Source organism: Bombina bombina, chromosome 4 (assembly GCF_027579735.1).
Source record: "Bombina bombina isolate aBomBom1 chromosome 4, aBomBom1.pri, whole genome shotgun sequence".
Taxonomy (NCBI): domain Eukaryota; kingdom Metazoa; phylum Chordata; class Amphibia; order Anura; family Bombinatoridae; genus Bombina; species Bombina bombina.
This window is the reverse complement of record NC_069502.1, coordinates 97,881,664-97,902,958: the sequence shown is the minus strand read 5'-3', so window position 1 is coordinate 97,902,958 and position 21,295 is coordinate 97,881,664. Positions and strand designations below refer to the sequence as shown.

The 21,295-nt window shown below is 41.1% G+C and overlaps 1 long non-coding RNA gene across 2 annotated transcripts in view; it reads right to left on the bottom strand.

Annotated features, from left to right (window-relative positions):
• The window catches only part of LOC128655950 (uncharacterized), a 165,264-nt gene that overhangs the window by 49,993 nt on the left and 93,976 nt on the right, over positions 1-21,295 (bottom strand). The gene's annotated exons all lie outside the window — the stretch shown is intronic.

Below are 21,295 nucleotides of genomic sequence, written 5' to 3'. Positions count from 1 at the left end.
CGGAGCTAATTTAGCAGAAGGCCTCCTTCCTCGGCATCCTCCTAGGCCGCGTGTGGGGTTACCGCTGACGTCGGCCGAGCATGCTTACGCTTCCGGTGACGTCAGCGGAGTACCCATTCAGACACGCGGTAGAACGGCGGCCAGACGCGGACTCCTGGCAGGTGAGCACCGTAAGCGCTCTCTAGCCAGGGGCCGCCTAGTCGGTCGCCGGAGGGGCTTTGGGGTCCACAGACAACTGGCCATTGGGTGTGGGAGCGGGGTGGCTGTGTTTGAGAGCGGGGCACAAGGCATTAACACACACATGCATGAGCCTAATGTTATGCAGAGAAATGAAACCGCTGCTCAAAACGTTGGGGTTAACCCTGTGGGAATGAATGCTAATGTGCAAAATCGCAATATTAACCCTATGGTCATGAATGCTATGGAAATGAATGCTAATGTGCAAAATCGCAATATTAACCCTAGGGAAACTAATGTTAATGTGCAAAATCACAATATTAACCCTATGGAAATGAATGCTAATGTGCAACATCACAATACTAATGCTATTAATGTACAAACACCACATCATGTCAGCACACTCTCAAAGGTTGCCACACAGCCAAATACAGCTAGACCTAGCTCAGTTAATGCGGCTATGAGCAGGGATAACACTGTTAGGGACGTGCATGTTGGGATGGATGGGGTGAACGCTGCAAGTGATTCTAATATGGCTAATGTTATTCAAGTGGTCCCTGCTGATAATTTTCATGTGCATGAGGGTTTGAATGGCCAGAATTTTTCAAATGTCAGTAATGTTCAGGCGCAACTGGAAAATAGAGTGACTGATGCTGTGAATGTACCGCAATTGGGCTTTGGGGCACCTCAGGTCACACCTGGGCTTCCCCTGGTTCAAGGGCAAAGTGCTCGCGATATCCTCTCTGTCTTGCAGGAAGTCTTATCCGGGAAACAGAACGCATCTGGCATGTCATCTGCTGGAACAGCTTCCTCATCCGATGCAGCGGCCCCATCAGCAGCGCAGCAGACAGCACGTCAGGCCTCATCAACAGCACAGCAGGCCCCCTCTGTTGTTCCCGAAGGTGTAACCTCGGCAGCTCCACCAACATCGGCAGCTCCACAGCCTCCTGTAGCGGCAGCAACATCTGCAGCGGAGGTCCCCAGCACATCTTCAGCGGGAAATGGTGAGGCATATGCACCTAATCACCCTAGGGAACACTTATCTGATTCTTCCTCTACTGACTCTGATTTAAGTAGTGACACTTCTTTAGGCTTCAAAACCAAGGGACAAAAGCGTATGTATAAGATGCTTAAGGAAATGAGGTCAGACAAATTACAGAAAGATCAGAGAAATGAGGCAGTAACCACATTATCCACCGCCCAACCACAAACCACTACAGCAGTGGCAAGTAGGAAATTAGCTTTGGCTGGCGACGCCTTGTCCTGCCCAATCTTCTCTCTTCATGGTCACTTGAAGAAGAAATTGGTAAGGAGAATCCAAGAGGGCAGATATGTTAACATCTTTGAACTTTCCCTTGAGGCGCATAGGCAAAAAGAGAAGAGTGCAGATGGAACAGGCCCTAAAAGAGTCAAGCGACCAGAAACATTTGACGAGTGGCTCAAGTGTTTCAGGATCCTTTCCTCTTGCTACTTAGATAAATTTCCAGACCAAGGGCAGGCGCTCCTTAAGCACGCTGATACAATCCATTGGATTTACCAGCACCATAAAGAGGGAGTGTGGAGAGACTATGATTCCAATTTCCGAAGGAAAATGGATGGCAATTCAGTGCTAGCATTCGGGTCCCAAGAAATGCATTTGTGGTCTCGTCTGGGCTCTGAAAGATCACCCTCACCTCCGCAAAGTAGCAGGGGCCCGGGAACCCGTTTTCAAAGCAGGAGCAGGCGTAAGGGTAGGGAGTGCTGGGCCTTTCAAGAGAAGAGGTGCGACAAGGGCTCAGCATGCCTGTACCGGCATGTATGCAAGTTTTGCGGCGCGTCCCATCCGGGAGCCGATTGCTCCCGAAGAAAGGACACTAACACAGACAAATTAACAGCGCGGCAACCCATTGCTGCTAAGGGCGCCCACCCCGGTGAGGGTGGACGCTCTTGAGCTGTGGTTGTGCACATATCCTGACCGCCAAGCAGCAGGCTTGCTCTTGGCGGGGTTTAAGGATGGTTTCGTGATACCCACCAATAAACCTGTGGTGGGTTCACAAAATCATCGAAATTTGAAATTGGCCTACCAATACCCAGGAGTGGTTCGAGAGAAGCTAGCGAAGGAAATAGCTTTAGGGAGAGTAGTGGGCCCCTTTGGGGGTGGTTCCAAAGAAGGAACCAGGAAAGTTCCGCCTAATACAGCACCTCTCTTACCCCAGGGGCCAATCGGTCAATGATGCAATCGCCCCGGAGCTTAGCACGGTTCACTACCAACCATTTGATAAAGCTCTTGATCTGGTCCGTGGTTTTGGGAGAGGTGCCTTGTTGGCGAAACTGGATATTGAATCCACTTTCCATCTCCTTCCTTTGCACCCCGAATCATTTCACCTTATGGGATGTAAATTTGAGGGTAATTACTACGTGGACAGATGCTTACCCATGGGGTGTGCCATCTCATGCTCTATGTTCGAATGTTTTAGTACATTTTTACACTGGGCAGTAGCCAAATTGGCAGGAGGGGACTACGTAACACACTACCTTGATGATTTCCTCCTGGTAGGGGAGTGCAATACAAACAGGTGTAGCCACCTTATGGTTGAAATGAGGAGCCTCATGTCACAACTCGGGGTCCCTTTAGCAAAGGATAAAACACAGGGTCCATGCACTACTTTGACCTTCCTGGGTATTGAAATAGACACCTTGCAGATGGTATGCAGGCTGCCTATTGAAAAGGTACAAAACATGTTGGCTTCAGTTAGGGTGGCTGTTTCCAAAAAACATCTATCTTTGAGGGATTTGCAGTCCCTTTTGGGGTTGTTAAACTTTGCCTGTAGGGTGATCCCAATGGGCAGAGTTTTTAATAGGAGGCTGGAAAATCCGCTTAGGGGCAACCCCAGCGTGTCAACAAAAATACTGGTATCACAGGACATGAGGGATGACCTCAAAGTCTGGGATATGTTTTTGAGCCAATTTAACGGAATTACTGTCTGGCGGGACCCCCCGATATCCAGTCAGATCCTGCATCTGTTTACAGACGCAGCGGGCTCCCAAGGTTACGGTGCCTATTTCCAAGGGGAATGGTGCGCCGGACCATGGCCGTTGAAATGGAGCTCTACTCCCCTGATTAGGAACATGACCCTCCTTGAATTGTTCCCAATTGTCATGTCGGATGAGCTGTGGGGACTGAGGTTGCGGAATAAGTCGGTAATATTTTGGACAGATAACTTAAGTGTTGTGCATTCCATCAATAGACTTTCCGCTTCCTCTGTAATTGTGGTTCGATTGTTGCGGCACCTAGTTCTGAGGTGCCTCCAACTCAACATTAATTTCCAATCTAGTCATGTGCCAGGGGTCAATAACGTTATAGCATATGCCCTATCTAGATTTGATTGGGCTACTTTTAGACGATTAGCGCCACGGGCGGCAGAGGCAGGGCTAACCTGTCCCGGTTTTCTTTGGCAGCTAGTGGAACATGGCTATCCTTAATCCCATTGGTCCGCTCATCCCTCGCCCCAGCGACCTGGCGAACCTACGTTAGCCATTGGAAGGAATGGGACCAATTCTGCACTACGCGAAGGGCGGAGTCATCAGTCAGCTCTCAAGTGATGCTGGGTGAGTGGCTAGTAAGTATGCAAGTGCTAGGTTTGCGAAAAGGGGCGGTCCAGTCACGCATGGCAGCCCTATCTTTTTTCTTTAAACTACTGGGTTCCGGGGACCCCACAGGCTGTTTTTTCATTAGACAGACTCTCAAGGGTTGGGGGCGGATGCAGCCCAACAAGGGAGATATTAGGGAACCTATTACTCGGGACCGGCTTGAGAGGCTGGTAGCGGTTTTACCTAGCATTTGTAGGTCGGAATTTGAGGCTTTACTTTTCAAAGCAGCCTTCATCCTGGCATTCGCAGGGGCCCTGCGTATTACTGAACTAGTGTCCCCGTCTAAAAAGCATATGAAAAAGGGGGTGCAATTTGACCATGTCAAAATTTCGCCACCCGCTGTCTTACTTTTTATACCTAAATCAAAAACAGATCAAGCGGCTAAGGGTACTTGGCTAACTTTTACAGCGCAAGGGGATCCTTGCTGCCCCATGGAAACTTTGGCGGCATACGTGCGCCAAAGGCCAGTGGTGGATGGCCAATTTTTGGTACATGAGAATGGAATGGCTCTTTCTATCTACCAGTTTCGTAGAGTCTTGGCGCTTGCGGTAGAATCAGCTGGTTTTGACCCCTCCATGATTACCCCTCATTCATTCCGCATTGGAGCGGCTACAGATGCTGCCTTGCGGGGGGCACAGGAGCATACTATTAAAACACTGGGTCGCTGGCGATCAAATCGGTATAAGTTGTATGTTCGCCCTTTATCTGGTAGCAGTGGTTCTCACCATGTGTAACGAGAAAATGAGGGGGGGGTGTTTTGTTGACTACCTTCTTACATAACACTTGTTTCTATTTTACAGGTGTACGCAAGGCTTCAACAAGGGTATGGATCATGGCCATTCCTTCATTCATTGGGCAGCGATCCGTGCTCTCACCAGGGTTGGGGGGCAGAATTTGGGTTTCCCTGCATCAAAGGCTTCCATCCGTTGGCTGGGGTTTAAGGGTTTGTGCTGGCCCCAGCGCCCCAATGTTCTCACAGATGCCCATAGACGGTGGGGTAAACCCCACATTATTCTAATACATTTAGGGGGTAATGACATGGGTGCCATACCATCCCTTGAAATTACCAAAATTATTCAGTCAGACTTAGGCTGGCTTAGGGCATGGATGCCGGGGGTAATTATAGGTTGGTCTAATGTAATAGCGCGCCGCCAATGGCGATATATGGGATCCTCAGGCGCAGCCTATAGGGTGAGAAAGAAGCTGAATAGGGATGTGGGCGCGGCCGTCACTGGTAACCAGGGCTTCGTGGTATGGCACGATGCCATTACAGCCGACAAGCGGGAGCTCTATAGACCTGATGGGGTTCATTTATCTGATGTAGGGCTAGACTTATTTTTAGGGGATTTGTCAAAAGCTCTTGCTCCCTTCCTGTAAGTCAGGTCGGGTGGGTGGCGGCAAGTGATACCTGAGATGCTATCCCTTGTGGCGGGAGGATTGCGGCCCAGTAGCGGCGAACGGGGGGAGTGATGGCCAGGCTGATGAGGGTGGGGCTCGATTAGTTCAGTTAACTAGAATGCCCCTCCCTCCGGGTAGGTAGGCCAGAAGAACTCGTAACACCCCTAGTAGCATTTCCATTTCTCGTGCAGAGTTTTTCTGCTGTTGCCTTCCATTAGGCCGCTCTCCTCTGTAGTCCGGGGGGGTTAGTCTTAGCCTCTCATTTGCCGCCATCTGTTGAATTATTATCTGTCGGTTTAGTTAATAGTTAAGCCTAAAGTTATAGGTTAATAAAAGGGACTAGTGATGGTTCATAAATTTTACCCAAATTACTTGTGTCTGTCTTTATTTAAGGTTAGGCCCCGTGGGCCAGTTAAAGCATAGTTATTACAATTATTAAGGTTAGGCCCCGTGGGCCAGTTAAAGCATAGTTATGTTTATGTTTATGAAGGTTATTTTCCTCTCCCCTCTTCTGGGATCGACAAGGTAAGCCTTTAATCCCTTAAGTAAGTGTAGAGCCAAATAGGCTTGCAGCGACATAAGGGTTAAGGCTGTCTGGGAGAGTGAAGTTAGAGGGAGTTACTGGTGTTTGCAACAATGTTGCAGGGGTAGGGAGTGGCTTACCTTTCTTATGCTGATGCACTGCATTTCCTGTTCCTCTTTGACCTTGGACAAGAAGCTGACAAGTTGCCCGCCCTCCCACCCAATTTGCGGCATGAGAGTTTAGCTAGGGTGCTAAGGCTGAGGTAGGGATAGGTGTCCTAATCTATGTAAGCCCTTGGCTGTAGTTTTTCCTCCCTCTGCGACTAACCGGCTTAAGCGGCAGGTTGTCTCAGAGCCTATTGGATGGTAGGTTAAAAGAGCACCCTAACTGCGGGAGGATTGCGGCCCAGTAGCGGCGAACGGGGGGAGTGATGGCCAGGCTGATGAGGGTGGGGCTCGATTAGTTCAGTTGACTGGAGTGCCCCTCCCTCCGGGTAGGCAGGCCAGAAGAACTCGTAACACCCCTAGTAGCATTTCCATTTCTCGTGCAGAGTTTTTCTGCTGTTGCCTTCCATTAGGCCGCTCTCCTCTGTAGTCCGGGGGGTTAGTCTTAGCCTCTCATTTGCCGCCATCTGTTGAATTATTATCTGTCGGTTTAGTTAATAGTTAAGCCTAAAGTTATAGGTTAATAAAAGGGACCAGTGATGGTTCATAAATTTTACCCAAATTACTTGTGTCTGTCTTTATTTAAAGTTAGGCCCCGTGGGCCAGTTAAAGCATAGTTATTACAATTATTAAGGTTAGGCCCCGTGGGCCAGTTAAAGCATAGTTATGTTTATGTTTATGAAGGTTATTTTCCCCTCCCCTCTTATGGGATCGACAAGGTAAGCCTTTAATCCCTTATGCTTTCAAAATAGAAATGGTATTAGTTTTTTATCCCATTAACAAAATGCAATGTCAGTGACCAGAAGAAAAATCTAAGTCAAATCAATTTTTGGTGTGACCACCCTCTGCCTTCAAAACAACATTGATTCTACTAGGTGCAATCATGCAAAGTCAGGGAATTTACAGGCATATAGCCAGGTGCATGATTAAACAATTATACCAAGTAGGTACTTATGATCATTAATTTAATATGTAGGTTGAAACATAATCATTCGATCAAAACGATACTCTGTAAAAACAGAACAAATGGAGCGTAACAAAGAGCACACACGATCTAAGTGCAGATACAAAAAAATCAGTTTATTATATTAAAAAGTAAAGATGGGCACTCACAGGATCCACCCTCAAACATATGAGGTATGTCACAGCGTTGGTTAAAGGTTGTTTCTCCAAAACATCAAACAACATATGAATAAGGAATCATTTGTACTCTTTACAGTAGTAAATGTCCCTTATTTCCAAGTGTGGGATAGTAGTGTAAAAATGTATAATCTCTTATACTTCCCCCCAACACCTTTAATATCTAGGACTCTGAACAAGGTCACTTAAGTATATAATAAAACAAGAATGGAGGTGGTGTAGCTGAGGCAGCGGTCACTCTGCATAGAAGCCGGCTTCAAAAACGCTGCTACTCACAGCTCACTCACGTTCTCCATTGCGTACAATGGACATGGCCTAATGCGTTTTGCAGGGCACCTCCCTGCTGACGACGGAGGTAAAACTCAGAAACGTCACTATTAAGGATTAAAAAATATCCTATTTGAAAAATTCCGGCGAGAGCCTGCTTTTCTTTGAGCATATATATATATAATTCAATTATAACAACAGGAGAACACTCACACTTCACGGTCAGCTTATGTATTATATACAGTATATATAATATAAATTCCGCAGACATCTGAGGAAGGGGATAAGGTCCCAGAAACGTCACAAATAAAGGCACGTAATCTAAAAGCCCAGTGAGTGCAAGCCAATTGTTTACTTATATACATATATATATATATATATATATATATATATATACAGTATATATATATATATATATATATATATATATATGTGTGTGTGTTTTTAAATATGTAAATATCATTGCAAATGTGAAAAATTACCCCGACTATTCGTTGGCTGCACTATTCGGTATTTGCTTTACTTTAAACTAAACGAATACTGAATATTTGTAGAACATTTACATTTGTTTTTATTAAGCTAATTTAACCTATTCCTAACCTACAGGTGAAAAAGTTCACCTGTAGCTTATACATTACCTTTAGCGCTCTGGAGAGCCGCGCTAACCTGCTCCTCTTATTCACAGAGCCTTGGCAGAATTAATAGGAGACTTAGCGCGGCGGCTCCCAGTGCTTGTGCTAAAAAACTTTCCCCTTTAGCACAGGGATCTGCCACGCTAAGTCTCCTATTAGTGTGACTGGGGCTCTGTGAATAAGAGGACCAGGTTAGCACCGCTCTCCATCACGCTAAAGGTAAAGTATAAGCTACAGGTAAACTTTTTCTACGAATATTCAATATTCATTTTGTTTAAAATAAAACAAATACCGAATAGTGCAGCCAACAAATATACGGGGAGCAAATTTTTTTGAGGCTGCACATGTCTAATATATATATAAACACATAGGTACACATACAGTACTATACAGCTTTGCAGAATACATACATTGAAACACTAACAAAGTGATTGAGCCGCAAGTACATGTATAAAATCCCTTTGGCTTCACTCTGAAATCATGGCATTTTAGCTTATTGACTATCCTTTTTGACAGGTCAGAATAAATTATTAACCTATTATCCAACTCTGCAAAAAATGCTAAAACGTGAATCCTAACTGATATTGTGGTATTAAGAAAGAGAAACCTATTATATTCATATTATAAATAAAAAGCATCTGGATGTTATTATATACATATCATGCTTTCTTAATGGAGAATATGTGACTTTTTATATAAATAACTAATAAAAAGGTTAAAGCATTCTGAACACAAAATCTGACTTTGATCCCCAGTTCAACCATTGAGCGTAAAATTGAACTGCACTATAATTGCTTTCCCTGTGACCGATAAAATGGTGTAACAAATTTGATGTGTGAATGATAATATCAGCAATAGGCCCCTGGCATTTCCTTCTGCTTTTCTTCCAAGGACATTAATGTCCCATAGGGCTGCAGGCAGGAGACACAAGCTGAAGAATGGTTAATCTACCCAAAGCATTGTTGTTCTTGCTGTTTTTTTTCTTAAATAAAAGCTATGCAATTTTGTTTTGAGAGTACTTATATGAATGCTCTGCCAATGCTTCTATATTAGGTTATGCAGTGGGTGAAACTTCCTACAGCTATTTATTTGTTTCTTTCTTTACAAATTTGTAGATTTACAATATGGAATATTTTAATAAAAAGAAGGTTCAACATAAAATAAATTTACATATAAGCACTGAAAAGTTGAAAAGGATATGGACTGTGACCATTATTTTGCAAAATAAGATACTGTAATGTCCATTTCTTAGCTAGAAACAAGTAAGTCACCAAAGATTTCTTCATCCCAAAAAGAACAATTTACACTTACCAGTGGTATCCATAGTAGTACAGAGGTCTAACCAATGGAAAACTAGATGGCTTATAGTAACTAAGACTACATTTCATACACTTTGCTGCCTGCTCCAATGGTCCATTAGTAATGGAGACAATGAAAAAGAAAATTAGTGCCCCAATTGCTATAGCCTAGAAATGTACCTCTACTCTGCTTAAAGTTAAGCATGGAAACTGTGGCTGCTTGATTATGACAGTACCATATTCTTTTCTCAAATATAAAGCCATGTGTAGGTTTTCCTCGGATCATACAGTTAAAGGGACATTAAACCCCATTTTTTTCTTTCATGATTCAGATAGAACATTCAATTTTAAACAACTTACCAATTTACTTCTGTTATCTAATTTGCTTCATTCTCTTGGTATCCATTGCTGAAAAGCATATCTAGATAGGCTCAGTAGCTGCTGATTGGTAGCTGCACATAGATGCCTCATGTGATTGGCTCACTTGTGTGCATTGCTATTTATTCAACAAAGGATACCTAAAGAATGAAGCTAATTAGCTAATAGAAGTAAATTGAAAAAATGGGTTTAATATCCCTTTAAACAACAAATGGCTAATTAAAAGGGACAGTATACACCAATTTTCATATAACTGCATGTAAAAGACACTACTATAAAGAAGAATATGCACAGATACTGATATAAAAATCTAGTATAAAAACTTCCTTAGAAGCTCCAAGTTTAACACTGTTGATGAGGTAAGGCTGGGACACCGAGTGACAGGGGCTGGGTTGTCAGGATGAGTAGACACTCCCCCCTCCCTGCATATGAAAAAAACATTACACAACCAGGAGTCTGTAGACATCAGTATACATCTAAAACTTTGGGGCTTGGTTAGGAGTCTGAAAATCAGCACAATGCTATTTAAAAATAAGCAAAACTATACTTTTTACAAAAACACTCCCAGATAGGCTATATAAATGGATCATCTACAAAGCATTTATGTAAATAAAAATCTAGGCCTCGATCCAATATGCAGCGTCGCCTGCAAAAGCCAGCGACGCCAAATTTTGCGCTGGTTTGGTATCACATATACGGCGTAACATAGAAGCTACACTCGTATATTTCTGCCTTCGGCCGCAGTTTTTTTGCCCAAAGACAGGTATACCAAACCAGCGCAGTTTTGGTATCCAATATACAGCGTAAGGACTTACGTGGCGAAAATGGAGAAATCCTACTCCTTTTTCACCTCGCCACAAATTGCAGGCGTAGTAAGCCTTACGCTGTCTATTGGAGCCCCGTAACTCCCTAAACTACCTGCAAAATAAAACCTAACACCTAACGCATGCGCAATGTCTATCTACCTGTCAACCGCGAACTGCTAAATAAAACCTAACACCTAACGCATGCGCAATGTCTATCTACCTGTCAACCGCGAACTGCTAAATAAAACCTAACACCTAACGCATGCGCAATGTCTATCTACCTGTCAACCGCGATCCCCCGCTGCAATCCCTAATAAAGTTATTAACCCCTAAACCGCCGCTCCCGGACCCCGCCGCCACCTACATTAAATATATAACACCCTAATGTGAGCCCCTACACCGCCGCCATCTATATTACCTACCCCCTAATGTGAGACCTTACACCGCCACCAGCTACATTACCTACCCCCTAATGTGAGCCCCTTTCATCGCCGCCAGCTACATTACCTACCCCCTAATGTGAGACCTTACACCACCGCCACCTACATTAACTACCCCCTAATGTGAGCTCCTACACCGCCGCCAGCTATATTAAAATTATTAACCCCTAATTTAAATCCCCCTACCCCACCGCCAGCTATATTAAATTAATTAACCCCTAATCTAAATCCCCCTACACCGCCGCCACCTATATTACATTTATTAACCCCTAATCTAATCTCCCTATACTGCCGCCACCTATATTAAATTAATTAACCCCTAAAATACTAAACTATCCCTACCACTAGGCCAGCCCTTAAAAGGGCTTTTTGCGGGGCTTTGCCCCAAAGTAATCAGCTCTTTTACCAGCCCTTAAAAGGGCTTTTGTCGGGGCTTTGTCACAAAGTTAACAGCTCTTTTGCCTATAATCTAAATCCCCCTACACCGCCGCCACCTATAATAAATGTATTAACCCCTAATCTAATCCCCCTACACCGCCGCCACCTATATTAACTATATTAGGGTTAATATAGTTAATATCGTTATTATATTATATATATATTAAGTATAATAACCCTATCTAACTCTAACACCCCTAACTAAATTCTTATTAAAATAAATCTAATTAATATTAATATTATTAATTAAAATATTCCTATTTAAAACTAAATACTTACCTATAAAATAAACCCTAAGATAGCTACAATATAATTAATATTTACATTGTAGCTATTTTAGGGTTTATTTTTATTTTACAGGTAACTTGGTATTTATTTTAACTAGGTACAATAGCTATTAAATAGTTAATAACTATTTAATAGCTACCTTCTTAAAATAATTACCAATTTATCTGTAAAATTACTACGGATAGTTTAGTATTTTAGGGGATTAATTAATTTATTATAGGTGGCGGCGGTATAGGGGGATTAAATTAGGGGTTAATAAATGTAATGTAGGTGGCGGCGGTGTAGGGGGATTTAGATTAGGGGTTAATGTATTTAATATAGCTGGCGGTGGGGTAGGGGGATTTAAATTAGGGGTTAATAATTTTAATATAGCTGGTGGCGGTGTAGGAGCTCACATTAGGGGGTAGTTAATGTAGGTGGCGGCGGTGTAAGGGGCTCACATTAGGGGGTAGTTAATGTAGGTGGCGGCGGGGTCCGGGAGTGGCGGTTTAGGGGTTAATAACTTTATTAGGTGCGGCGGGGTCCGGGAGCGGCGGTTTAGGGGTTAATACATTTTTTATTATTAGGAGAGTGAGGGGGGGATAGAGGATAGAGGGTTAGACGTGTCGGGCTATGTTTGGGAGGGATGTTAGACAGTACGGGAGATTTTATAACTTAGTCTGGTTTTGTAGGCGCAGGCAGTTTCTAAAGTGCTGTAAGTCACTGGCGACTCCAGAAATTTGTACTTACGCAGATTTCTGGAAATCGCTGGTTTATCCGACTTACGGTACTTTAGCATCTGACGGCACCGTATATGTGATAGCTCGAGTTGCGAGCTGAAACTACGAGCGACGGGGGTTCCCTCGCTTGCGCTGCAAACTACGATCTATATCGGATCGCGCCCCTAGTGTACAATGTCCCTTTAAGGCCTTGTTTAAATAGTTGTTGTAAACTGTGTAACCTGATGGTAAAATAAAACATCTTCATAGACTTTAATGGATATACTTGTTGTTACCACCATTTTACACAATTTACAACAGCAATGGAGACCAGGCCTAAGTCAGTTATGGGTCCTTCAGTGAAGCACAAAATATATGAGGCAAACTCAATATATCTATTAGCAGTTACACTTAGGAATATAGACAAATTTGACAATGTATGGATAGAAACCATAGCGTTTTAACAATCCCAAATGACAATAGTCTCAATATGAAGAACAAAAAATAGTAAATCAGTCTTACTGGTCAGTACACTGTGAATAATAAAAGTCCCAATGAGGGTTTCAGGAAAATACGGATCAGGTAACTCAGAAGAGCCAAGCTTCTAGACACGGTTGAAGCTTTTTCAAATCCTGTGGGTTCCTCCCCCACAGGCAAAAGTAGTAGTCTAAGAAATATGGAACATAAAAGAGACAGCACAAACCAAATTCAAGGTGGTTTTATTGACAAATAAAATCGCGCAAACAAGAAACATACTTACTAGACGTAAGTTCTTTAATGCATATCAACACAAATGCCCGAATGTAGTTCAGTTGATTTGCCTTAGTTCCTGATGACCGGTCACGTTCACTGCTTACACCAATGGGAACTCTTACTGCAGCAACAACAGTCAACTACTACGTCCCTAAAATTGTTAGGTACCCTATGTTTATCAAAATTATTCTTCATATTATAGAGGTGTTAATTAAATCATGTCCTAATTTTTCATTTTGTATGCCCAATATAAATTAAATCACATTTGCACCTTAAAAGATACAATGTAAAAGAAGATTCACAATTGCATCTATATTTTATCATAAAGTGTTCAGTGTTATTGTAATTTGCAAATGCATTTCCCTTTTTTACATGTCGACACATATTACATATTACCTTATTACACTTATAAGTACCCATAAGGATAGATAAAAAATTACTTAGGCCTTTCTTTTTTAACCTTTAGTTTCCTCTTTCCTTATTTTACTGGGTGCCAAGACATTCTTTAAATTTTTATTCTTCTTAAAGGTAATGATGGGTTTATCCCCAATTACTTCCCTCAATATTAATATATAAATAATATTAAATACTTTTCGAATAACACTAGCCCCCTCGTTGTAAGTAGTGATAAATTTTACTTGGTCCATACCTTGCATGGTTTCTTGAGTGCTTTTATCTTTATTACCAAGTATAATATTGCATTTCCAAATTTTTAAGTGTGCACTCTTTCGCCTAGATTTAGAGTTTTGCGGCCAAAGGGGTGCGATAGCTACGCGTGCTTTTTTCTGGCGGCACCTTTTAAATACCGCTGGTATTTAGAGTTCACAGAATGGCTGGGTTTTCAGTGCGTTAGGCTCCAAAAAGGGAGCGTAGAGCATAATTTAACGCTACTGCAACTCTAGATACCAGCGGTGATTACGGACGCGGCCAGCTTCAAAAACGTGCTCGTGCACGATTCCCCCATAGAAAACAATGGGGCCATTTGAGCTGAAAAAAAAACACCTGCAAAAAAGCTGCGTTCAGCTCCTAACGCAGCCCCATTGTTTTCTATGGGGAAACACTTCCTACGTCTGCACCTAACACTCTAACATGTACCCCGAGTCTAAACACCCCTAACCTTACACTTATTAACCCCTATTCTGCCGCCCCCGCTATCGCTGACACCTGCATATTATTTTTAACCCCTAATCTGCCGCTCCGTAAACCGCCGCTACCTACATTATCCCTATGTACCCCTAATCTGCTGCCCCTAACACCGCCGACCCCTATATTATATTTATTAACCCCTAATCTGCCCCCTCAACGTCGCCTCCACCTGCCTACACTTATTAACCCCTAATCTGCCGTCCGCACGCCGCCGCCAGCTACATTATAGCTATGTACCCCTAATCTGCTGCGCCTAACACCACCGACCCCTATATTATATTTATTAACCCCTAATCTGCCCCCCTCAACGTCGCCTCCACCTGCCTACACTTATTAACCCCTAATCTGCCGAGCGGACCGCACCGCTACTATAATAAATGTATTAACCCCTAATCCGCCTCACTCCCACCTCAATAACCCTAAGATAAATAGTATTAACCCCTAATCTGCCCTCCCTAACATCGCCGACACCTAACCAAGTATTAACCCCTAATCTGCCGATCGGAGCTCACCGCTACTCTAATAAATTTTTTAACCCCTAAAGCTAATTTTAACCCTAACCCTAACACGCCCCTAAATTAAATATAATTTTATTCTAACTAAATAAATTAACTCTTATTAAATAAATTATTCCTATTTAAATCTAAATACTTACCTGTAAAATAAACCCTAATATAGCTACAATATAAATTATAATTATATTATAGCTATTTTAGGATTAATATTTATTTTACAGGCAACTTTGTATTTATTTTAACCAGGTACAATAGCTATTAAATAGTTAAGAACTATTTAATAGCTAAAATAGTTAAAATAATTACAAAATTACCTGTAAAATAAATCCTAACCTAAGTTACAATTAAACCTAACACTACACTATCAATAAATTAATTAAATACAATACCTACAATTATCTACAATTAAACCTAACACTACACTATCAATAAATTAATTAAAGACAATATCTACAAATAAATACAATGAAATAAACTAACTAAAGTACGAAAAAGAACTAAGTTACAAAAAATAAAAAAATATTTACAAACATTAGAAAAATATTACAACAATTTTAAACTAATTACACCTACTCTAAGCCCCCTAATAAAATAACCCCCCCTAAATTAAAAAAGTTCAAAGCTCTTTTACCTTACCAACCCTGAACAGGGCCCTTTGCGGGGCATGCCCCAAAGAATTCAGCTCTTTTGCCTGTAAAAAAAAACACATACAATACCCCCCCCAACATTACAACCCACCACCCACATACCCCTAATCTAACCTAAACCCCCCTTAAATAAACCTAACACTAAGCCCCTGAAGATCTCCCTACCTTGTCTTCACCTCACCGGGTCCCGATCTGTCCAGAAGAGCCTCCGATGTCTTGATCCAAGCCCAAGCGTGGGGGCTGAAGAGTGACGTCCATCCTCGGGCTGAAGTCTGGATCCAAGCGGCGGCTGAAGAAATCCATCATCGGGCTGAAGTCGGAAGTCCATCATCATGATGAAGTCTTCTATCAAGCCGCATCTTCAATCTTCTTTCTTTTGGAGCAGAGCGGAGCCATCTTCTTTCCAACCGACGTGGATCCAACCTCTTCAACCGACGCCTACTCGCCGAATGACGGTTCCTTTAAATGACGTCATCCAATGACGTCAGCCAATCAAAATCAAGTTCAATCCGATTGGCTGATCCAATCAGCCAATCAGATTGAGCTTGCATTCTATTGGCTGTTCCGATAAGCCAATAGAATGCGAGCTCAATCTGATTGGCTGATCGGATCAGCCAATCGGATTGAACTTGATTCTGATTGGCTGATTCCATCAGCCAATCAGAATTTTCCTACTACCTTAATTCCGATTGGCTGATAGAATCCTATCAGCCAATCGGAATTCGAGGGACGCCATCTTGGATGACGTCCCTTAAAGGAACTGTCATTCGTCGGGAAGTCGTCGGAAGAAGAAGATGGGTCCGCGGTTGAGGTCTTCAAGATGGAGCAGGTGGTCATCGGATGAAGATAGAAGATGCCGCTTGGCTCAAGATGGTTGCCGGTCCGGATCGCCTCTTCTTCCCGGATAGGATGAAGACTTTGGAGCCTCTTCTGGACCTCTTCAGGCGCCGGATGATGGATGTCTAGCCCCCGCTTGGGCTTGGATGAAGATTTCGGAGCCTGGAACGATCGATGATACCTGGCATGGTGAAGACAAGGTAGGAAGATCTTCAGGGGCTTAGTGTTAGGTTTATTTAAGGGGGGTTTGGGTTAGATTAGGGGTATGTGGGTGGTGGGTTGTAATGTTGGGGGGGGTATTGTATTGTTTTTTACAGGCAAAAGAGCTGAATTCTTTGGAGCATGCCCCACAAAAGGTCCTTTTAAGGGCTGGTAAGGTAAAAGAGCTTTGAACATTTGTAATTTAGAATAGGGTAGGGCATTTTTTTATTTTGGGGGTCTTTGTTATTTTATTAGGGGGCTTAGAGTAGGTGTAATTAGTTTAAAATTGTTGTAATTTTTTTCTAATGTTTGTAAATATTTTTTTATTTTTTGTAACAGTTCTTTTTTATTTTTTGTACTTTAGTTAGTTTATTTAATTGTATTTATTTGTAGGAATTGTATTTAATTTATTTATTGATAGTGTAGTGTTAGGTTTAATTGTAGATAATTGTAGGTATATTGGTATACAATGAAAACACATCATAAGTGACCCACCAAAAGTCATCCTCCCATTCGAACCCCTCGAAGATATTTATAACCTCAGCAGTATCTTTCAGAAATGCCCTTGTGCTTTTTACTAGCGGCTGGAGAAAATAACATACTTAGAGAAGTTGGGACAAAGTGAACCTATCCCAAAATAATTGGTCTTCCAGGGGGTTTATTAAGATTCTTATGAACCTTCGGGAGGTGATTAAAGGTGAGCACTTTGGGGGAGTTCTGCGAAATAAAGTTAAACTCATTTTGTGTCAATACTCCCTGCTCTTTTGCAACCCTTATAAGATAATTTAATTCACTTCAGAAAGGTAGTGTAGGATCTGTTTTTAACTTTGTATAGGTGGCAGTATCTTCCAGCAGATTATAAGCCTCCATAGTATAATCCTGTCTGTTCTGTATAACAAGGGCACCGCCTTTATCGGCCCCTCTGATCACTAGTTGTCTTTGATTAGCAGATTAAGACAACAGACTCTTCATGTGTTGGGACTCGAATTCACAGAACATACGAAAATACAGATTGACTGGGGCTTTTCTATATCTATTAACCAACTACCCACAACCACTGCTGCAGCAAAAATGACTATTTACCTCATAATGTACCACCTGCTTGTGAAACTTCCAATAGTGTTTTAGCACAACTAAAACACAATAAACAAATCTTCAGTATGTATACATATGTTTCTTTCCATTCCAGTAGCCTCAACACAGCAGTTAGAAGGTTAAAGATACTGTGGTATTATCAGTCTGTGTAACATCTATATAAAGTTCTTTGTAGTGTCCTGCTATACAGATGCATATACCATAGATCTCAACATATAATTAATAGTTTACCTTTTGAGGAACATTTCAAAGCATTATTTGCTGTGTTAATGAATTGGGGGCAGCGGATTGGATGATCAAGGCCTAAGCTTCATGGCGATAACCAACCCCCGTAACTTAGCCTCATCTGGATAACAAGTTACTGGGATGAGGACATGGCCCAGCGTTTTGACGGATATAGGGCCAGTGAAAGGATATTGTTAGTGCTTAAGGCGTAAACGCTGAAATCCATATTACAAGTAGCGCACTGTTTAAATTACCTCAAATTTTTTGGCGCAAACTTGAGGTAAATTACTCTACCCATATTTTCTATGGGTAGCATAGAGCGGTAATATGCAATCATGTGACATAACTAGCTCAACTCATTTTTTCCAGAGTACGCTAGGCTTTCTCGAGAGCAATGTTAAACCAGAGAACGTCATTGTATTTACACAACCTCCTCATTCCTGATTGGATTGTACACTATTGATACACTGTTAACCCCTAAACTCCCACACACCCCAAATCGCAAAGTCTGTACTACACTATGAACCCCTAAACCTCAAGACTCCCACATCGCAAACTACCTAACTACAAAATTACCTAAAACCTACGATTAAAAAATAGAAAACACTAACCTTACAAAAACAAAAAAAACAACAAAAATTACCAAATGTAAAAAAAAAAAACAATTAATCCTTTTCTAATACACCAAAATAAAAAAAAACCACACCAATAGAAAACAAAAAACAGTGTTCTAAAAGTAAACTATAAATAGCCTTTAAAAGGACCCTTTGTAGGGCATTGCCCTAAAGTAATTCAGCTTTTTCTGGAAGAAATCCTACAGCCCTTTAAAATGTTCCCCCTCCACCTCCGGCAAACAAAAAAAGAAACAGTTTTCTGTCAATGCCAGATAGATCTCTCCAAGCAGTCAGTATGTTCGAAATGCAGGATATCATACCTAGATCCATCCTAGAGAGTAAAGGATTTTACAAAAATAGTCTAGTGTATGTAAAGACAAATAGGTGTCCACCCAAAGGGAATGGATCACTAAAATTAGACTAGACAAAATTCTGCCAGAGATATTCCAAAAATAAGCTAAAACAAGTGATACTAAACTTCTACTACCACTCAATATAATGTAGGGAGTGAACGTTATAGAGAGATATTGATTCGTGACTATGTGAACAGAGATATTAGCACAATTTTCAATAAGAGAACATTATGTTAGACCACCAGATTTTGTTCATTAACAATATGGTAGTCCTGTAGGGCCACTAGATTTTGTTTTTTTAACCCACTCCAACTCGTCCTAAAGAGCCCACATAGAAACAAGAACAAACATCGCATATGAAATGTCCCCCTCCTAGCCAGACTCTGTAGCTTGCAGGTAAATTGTCCAATATTTGGATAGTCATAAACAAGTGGCTGGTTATTGCTACCACAAGTTTGCGGCAATAATTAGCACGAAAATTAACAAATCAAATCTCTGGTTAATTTTTCTAACTCTGCCCCAATGCCCCCAAAATACATTCTAGTGTAGTTTATTAAAAAATAAAGATGGCAGCATCATTAATTTTTTAATAAAATTACTGCACTAGGCAGTATTTTGGGGTTAAAGTTGGTGGGAGTGGGGTGTTAGAAAAAAAAACGCACTGAAAAGTTCCTTTACATTGCAGTCAATGGGAATTGTGTGTTCCCAGTAAAAATATATGTATATGTTTATATACATATATGTTTATTTGTTAATATGTGTATATAGACATATTAACACATAAATATATATGTATATCAGCATATACAGTACATATATATATTTGATTGCTGCCATCGCTGTGAGACCCCCTTCACTGGTGCTAAAGTTCCAATGCCGTCTGTGACGGCATCAGGACGAGGCTCCCATAGGAGCCTATGGAAGCGTGCTCTTGTGAGGGTAATGCATCCTAGCATTGCGAACACAAGGTCACGTTCACATTACGGCTAATTTGTAACACAAACACACATTGCTAATGTCACTTTCATGAAAGTGATATATATAGTGCTTCTCTTGTAATCTAGCCCCTAGTGAGGTCACATTACAGGTATGCTAAAGACAAAGTAGGGTAGTTGTCATATACTAAGGAATTCCTATCAATGTCTTCCTTCATTGGTTTGTCACCCTGAAATGGCTGTATATCAGATTGTGAAGTGTCTTAAAGGCCAATCTCCTCCTCCCCAGCAGACTTTTTGTGTGCACATTGGACGGTTCAAAATCTAGAGTAAGATTATACTGGTAAGTGTCCAGGCTACTTAGTTATCTCTATTAATAGGAAAACTAGATTCTACTCCATGATGGAGTAAAAACAAGACAGTAGACTAGATTATAAGTGGTGCGCTAACTGTTGTGCGCAAGCAATATCGGGTTTTTGTGCTCGTCGGAAATAGCACGCATATTACAAGTTGAAAGTAAATACGAGAGGGCAATCACATTTCAGGCTTGTTAGGTCAGCACAACTGAACCCCTTGCATAAAAGGTAGTGCGTTAAAAAAAGTTTATAAATAAATCCCAACATAAATACACTCAAATTTACAGCTACACTCATAAAAACACTATCTGATAAAAAATTATTCATATAAATATTAAAAAAGTGTTAAAAGGTATATGATATATTAAAAGGTGTTTGACTGGAAAGGGCTATATTGTGTATGCATACATACCTATACATGTCTAAATGTGTGTATGTACAATATATATAAATATATATATATATATATATATATATATATATATATGTATAACAAGGATTTAGATATAGATAGAGAGTTATTAATTATGTGTACAAAAAGTGTCTTTTTATCACTAATATGTAACCAAGATACCTATTAAGTGTGCTTTTAAACACTTTAAATAGTGGTGCGGACCCTAATTTAATAATATATTAACCATTTGATTAGAAAAGAAGAATATATCTTGTATATTCACAGAGTTTAGGGATTTTAGCACTATTTATGTTAGCTCAGTTAGTCCCCAGAGGGAGAGTCGCGCCCATCACACACTGTTAAGAAATGGCAATCAAAACATTGCTATAATGCAGAGACATTTATTCACATCACAATAAAATATATAGGATTACTAAGTGATGCATCACTACAAATTGAAAACATAACTGTACATAAATTTCTAAGTAACCAAGTGAAATAAAATTGGGTAATCAGCCCCTAACATAGATATACTTAGAATCTGTAGTAACCTCATATAAACATAACCTAGAATCACTAGCATTTATATTTAGCATAAAGAAGCCATTTAAATCAGCTGATTTGATTGAAACTTGTGTGGCAAACTGATAAAATTTCGACACTGTAGCAGACAGTCTTACTACAAATATACTAAAATGGAGGCTTACGAGGTAAAAGCGTCCTCTTTAATTCTGCTACAAGTGTTTCATTTGGGCCTCAGAAGAAAAGATACAGAGCTATCAGTTCAAACTACTGAAGGTTCAACAATGTAGCAGACCACCTCTTTGAGGCTTACAAGGTAAAAGCGTCCTCTTGAATTCTACTACAAAAATTAAACTTTTCGGCCTCAAAGAGAAAAATGCAGAGCTGATAGTTCATCATGTAATTCAAATCAAAGTAGTGTTATT